This window comes from Thunnus albacares, chromosome 10, assembly GCF_914725855.1.
Source record: "Thunnus albacares chromosome 10, fThuAlb1.1, whole genome shotgun sequence".
Taxonomy (NCBI): domain Eukaryota; kingdom Metazoa; phylum Chordata; class Actinopteri; order Scombriformes; family Scombridae; genus Thunnus; species Thunnus albacares.
The window spans coordinates 19055540-19061877 of record NC_058115.1 but is presented as its reverse complement, the minus strand read 5'-3'; positions in this window follow the sequence as shown (position 1 = coordinate 19061877).

The window sequence follows — 6338 nt, the reverse complement described above, 5'->3', positions numbered from 1 at the left end:
ATCAGTGATATTTTTGTTGTTTTTTACTGCCATTTTTACTGCCACGTGAATAATGTGTAGACCTTTATATGTTCCATATGTTCTAGAAACCTGCACATTTTTCATTATATTGACTGTAAGCATCATGTTTTTCCAACTTTTGCTGGTGATATATTCTCACATATGTCTCTGTATGGTCCAGGCCTCCCTGCAGCCTTACATGTTATAGTATGAGTCGTATTTTTGTGCGGGGCTCTGCTAAACTTTCCTGTTCTAACCTCCAGTAAGGTTGCTGCAGTAAACCTCTATTGCCTCTCTTCACTTCTTACAGCTGTTGGCTTCTGTTCTACCTTTTTTATATCACACGATTTCTGTTTTAGTCATTTTACAAAAATGTTCTAACAAGGCCAGTTACATCACAAGATCTGAAATTAAGTCATGCTGCTAGAAAATTAATGTAATTTTTGTGGGTTTTTTTTTTTTTTTTGGTCAAAGTAATTTTGAATCTGTATCAAAAAAGAGGCAAATCTTTTTCTATTAAACCAACAATAAAGACGTAATATGAAAACAACCCTTGCTGTAGTTGCCGGTGACTCTTTTGTTGGCTTTTTTGTCCACTTCCGCATGAGACGCTGCAGGTGTTTTCGATTGCTGGAGATTAACCCCAGACCCCTTTCATAAAGACGTGGCAATTCAAAAAGCGAAACGCAATACTCTGTACTGTTGGGGACACACTGAATGTGTCTTCAAATGTGTGATCTACTTGTTATCACCACAGCAACATGGCCGAGTTCATTCAGGCATAAAGTCCTCCCATGACTCCTACACTAAGAAACTATGATTTTTACAGTAACTAACTGGCAGCAATTGACAAGTAACTTACTGTAAAATAAATTACAGTAAGTTTACTGTGTTTATATTTACACTAGAAACATTGTAACTGTAAAATGAAACAGTAATTTGATGATACTGTGTAAGATTTATTGGGTTCTATTGGCAGAAATGGAATATAATATTCTTAAGTATGTTTTGATGGGTGTATAATAAGAATTGTTAGCTTAGAATGAGCCCGTTATATCTACATAGGGAGCGGTCATGGATGTATCATAAGAGCTGGATACCAGACCGAAAATGGTGCCTATTCAGTCCAATAAGAATTATTCAGCTGGTGCATATGCCAAAAAAAGTTTCTAGCTTCTGTGTTGCTCACTGAATGAGTGCCCACGAGTTCCCTCTCGCCCCTTAGACTTTACATTGTGGTGACGTCATGGATTTTTAAATCACTTTTCTCAGCTTGAGGAAAGTTTTACAAATATAAAACCATAAAAGCCCTGAACAGACAAACCAAACACTGGCTCTAGAGAGGGCCTTTTGCATTTTTCGCAAGTTTCTCAGCCACCATAGGTTCTCTTACATGCTTGGATGGGGAGGGAGAAGGATTGGTATTCAGTTGGTTGCAATCTCACCACTAGATGCCACTAAATCTTACACACTGGTCCTTTAATGTCATTCTTGCAAGTCACTGTTTAATTCAGCTCTATGTGAAGCACGCAGCAAACTTCAATATTGAATAGAAAATATCACAACATGCAATAGCACAATGTGCTGTCATCATAACAATAAATAAGCTACAGTACATGCCTACTTGTCAGACTAAAAAAACTGCTTTGATGACAGACTTCTGTCTTCTTTTCTGCTTTCTTGTGGAGGGGTCATCTGTGATGTGTGGCCTGTCTTTTACCCACATCTCTGCAAGTCTCTGAGCAGTTTATTTACTGCGTCATCATGTAGCCTAGACACAGCGTCATCTCAATTGACACACGAGTGCTGACAGTGAAAGGCCATTTCTGATTTTATTGTTGTTTGCACTAATGACTCTTCTCACGTTGCAGTGCTTTACTTACTGTAGTAACTGAAGTACTGTTCTACTCCACTATATGTGGCTGAGACACACTCCACTCAAACCTACCTGTGACTAAGTTATTTAATTATAATTGGTGATAAGTCTAAACATAGATACATGTCTTATACCATTTGTGCTGAACTTGCACAGTTTGTACTGGACTATAGTTGAATTTTCAAGTGAGACTCAACATCAACAAAGGTAAACCATCACCTAGGAAACAGACAACCAGTTGAGGTGCCTGAGGCCCAAGATGAAGCTGTGGTTTCCTGTACCAGGCTGACACCCCTATAACCTGACCTCAAACGTACAAGAGCAGATGTATGTTAACTGTCAATGTTCCAAACTTTGTGTTGTAAGTGACATACCAAGAAATGATATTCTTGAATAACGCCAGCAAGATGTTCTGGCGGATCACCATATATGGGTGTAGGAAAGTTACAAGGATGGGAGGAAGAATATAAAAAATAAAGACAAGAGAGCCAAGAGGCCTTTTTTGGGAGCTCTTTTTTGGGTCGTGACATAAGGTCTTTTTGCCTATTTTGCATTTTTATAACTATAACTTCTTTAAGTCCTAGAGAGGGTCTTTTCTTGTTTGCATTTTTATACTCAAGTTTTTGTATTCTTTTTTTTAAATATTTTGTATTATTCACTTTTGTAAAAACCAAATAAAACTGGTTTGTATTGTTATATACTCCAAACCAAAGTTCCTGACTTGTGCACCTCTCTGAGATCCTCTCGTAGTCCCCAAAGTAAGGCTGACATGAGTTTTAAATTTGTTTATATTGAAAATTTATAATGACATTCTGCTAAGGATAAACATGCAATGCTAAATAATTATCAGATTTGGGAAGGTTTAGAGTTGTTGATTATGATCAACCTTATGCACCTGAGGTAGAGGTATAATATCAATAAAGTATCAGATTGAAGGGTTTATTATATTTGTTTAACTGGCTAAACTGTTAGGGCCAGGGCAGTGAAGCCCGTCAGACCGTCAGAGTAGGCCTCCTCCAGTGATGACTGTTAGAAGGCCATCTTGGAGTACTTTCAAACCCCCAACACCTATTTTCACCCACACACTTTTGTTGTGACCCAGCTGTCAGGACAAACTTGACTAAATAGGCCCATTAGTGCGGTTCAACGACAGCTGGTGATTATAGAAGCCAGGCTGAACTGTGGTTCCCTAAGCAGGCTAAGACGGTCTCGCATGTAGATTTTGGGAACCTGTACGATACCTAGGTCAGAGGTAGAGGACAGCCGTCTGTTAGTGTTTTGTCCAACATTAGCAGGGGGAATCGGTTGTCTGTCAGGCAGAAACCATTACAATAACCTATTTTTATTTAGATATTTTATATGGTAAGTCGGTGAAGCAGCATAAATCACAGTGAGGGGGATAAATTTTTGTCCCCACCGGACACAAAAATATCTCAGCGGAGGCAGGGATATATAGACCAGGGGAGGGAATTAACACCAGGGAATTAACACCAGTTTATTCTGTATGTGCAGAATTAACTGCTGTGAACATATTTAGATTATAGATGCTCCACATTTGAAAATGGCCAGTGGGTGTCTCCATACAGTGAAAACAAGGGCAGCAGAACTCTCTCCATTGCTGTAACACTCATGTAACACGGTACATTGTCCAGAAGGGGTCCCCCCTCCCTCATTTCATAGACTCAAACATAGGACTTCAGCTACTGAACTGGACTCCTTGTATAAAAACTGTCTCTGGTTGTGAGACCATAAACACCAAATGGAGGTCAAATCCGATGATTAGATGTGTTTCAGATCAGAAAACATTTTCCACTCCAGCTTTAATAATACTACTAAGAATGAAGGATACCACGATACGTACAGTAATTAGTAATTCTTTCAAGTAAGTGTCACATTAAATAAACATGATAATGTTTACAGTAGTATATGTTTAGTGTAACAGGAGCTGAGGAGATGGTAATGAAAAACCATCATCTTGGTATACTGATAGTATTTTTCTCCAATGTTTGTCTTTTGTGTACAACTACAGTTTTTAAAAGTTTTTAACAGTCCAAAGCATCTGGAGCACTGAGGTGACAAACATGAAAATCCCCACAGTTACAATTTGTAGAAATTTAAGTTAGAGGGACCCAAAAATAACACACTACAATATGATTATTATAGTATATTTATTTTTTATATTACAGTATTTGACAGGCCTCTTAAATATGATAGAGTTTCTCTACGCAGTTTTTCTGTGGTTGTGAAATGTTCTTTCAGAGGTTTTTCAAGTTTACTGGTGTCATCAGAGTGGAAAGTTCTGGCACTTAACTGTACGGAGAAGTATGCCCACACTGACGCACACATACAAACAATATTTCAACAAAGTGCTGATTCACTTTATTAACTACAAATCATAGTGGTTTAGTGCGTAATGTCAGTAATAAGCACTTAGATTAAGGTTGGGAATGTTATTCTTAACAAATGTAAAGTTGCTATGGAGGTATTTACATGTCTTTACTCTTCCTCAATAGTATATTGTAGTTCCAATGTATACTATTATTGTTCTGTACACACACATCATCACTTCAAACTGTGTTGTAAATGTCACCAAGGAGAAGAAAGAGAAGAAGAGGAAAATGAAGAAAGAGGAGAAGAGGAAGAAGAAGAAAGAGAAGAAGAGGATGATGAAGAAAGAGAAGAAGAAGATGGAGAAGAAGAAGAAGAAGAGGATGATGAAGAAAGAGAAGAAGAAGATGGAGAAGAAGAAGAAGAAGAAGAAGAAGAGGGTAGATAAGGCCTACTTCTGGTTTCTTCTATCTTATAGCCAGGGCCCCCCAGGACCATGGCAGGAAGTGATGTGAGAGAGGGTGATAAAACTGGTCATTTCTTCTGTTGTGTCACATAGTTTTCCTTCCTGTCACTCATGAGAATCGTTCCTCGTTGATGAGCCACCAGAGGATCACAGTTCCTCAGCAGAGTTACTGTATTGTTGCACATTTGCAGGTTGTGACAAAGGAAAGTGTGGCAATCACTCACCAGGCTTCATGGTTCCACGTCAAGGAAATCACACAAATCATAGATTTGTAAATTTTGGAAAATTCAAATCTGATGGAACTATTTCTCTGTTATCTGTTCTGTCTTTCTTAACCCTCCTATTATGTTCCTGGTCAAATTGACCCATTTTAAAGTTTGAAGATCTAGGAAAAATAGTTAAAAGCATTTTTTCAGTATGAAACTTCTTCTGCTTGCCTTAATTAGTGTAATCAACATATAATATGAAAATGATTCATCTCACATATTTGCAACCACGACCTGCATGTTTATATCACATAGATACTGTTCGGGTCAATTTGACCCAGCAGTCAAACTGGAGGTAAAAGGGTGTCAGAAATGTCAGACTATTTTTTTCTTTAGAACTGTGAGACATATTTCATCCCAATCACTCACAAACATGCATGTAAATTGAGTTAGTAATAAAATATTCACACTGCTTGTTAGGATTTTTTTGGTTTTGGACATCTTTTGGATAATTAAACATGCACTGGGTCAAATTGACCCGGGAACACCATTGCTGTTCCTGACAAATGAACATAACAGGAGGGTTAACCAGTAAGGGTAGTTAACTAAACTTAATTGACCTTTGACATTTGAATACTGGTGTGATGAAAGTCATACATTTTCTGAAGTTTACCCAAGATCTGAAGTGTAATGCTGTAACTTTGTTTTCGCTATTAGTGGCAAGCTTGGACTTCTGGTCTGCTGCAAACTAAAGAAGAAGAAGAAGAAGAAGAAGAAGAAGAAGAAAAAGAAGAAGAAGAAGTTGAGGTGTCCCATTCTTTACAGGACATAAGTACTCGATTGCATGTTTTAGCCCATTAACCACAAAACCTACGGTACTTGACCCCACTGTCACCCATTTTCTGAGGAACAGCACATATTTTTGAATTCATTTCCTTTCTTCTAGGCAGCTGTTGTTTTTCAGTGAAATGAACTTAGAGAGATTTGTACTTACTGTACTTGAGACAAAAAAGGATTATGTGAATTTGGTGTGTTGCATTAAAGAGGTTTGCTGTTCGTCAGCCAGTTTTAGAGTTTCCCACAAACACATGAACATGAGGAGTTGCATCAGTGCTGACACGGTTGGTTGTTCACAAATTTGATAAACAATTAAGTGTTGAAGTCCTTCATCAAGCAAAAACACCATTCACTGGTTTTCTTTGTTTTCTCTGTTACTTTTGAAGCATTTTTCACTATTTTCAAAGATTTCATTGACTAAACGACTAAAACATCTACAAAATAATTGCTAATGACAACAGTTGTTTACATTTTATGCAACAGATGTATAATTTGGAATATAGAAATAATTGTGTTGAATTGTTTTCTCTCTCAGATCACCTGTCTTGATCAAGTTTCAAGTTGCATTGAAGCCTGCTTGCAAGGTAGAAAATCGATTTTAAAATGTATTTTACACTTTGGATGG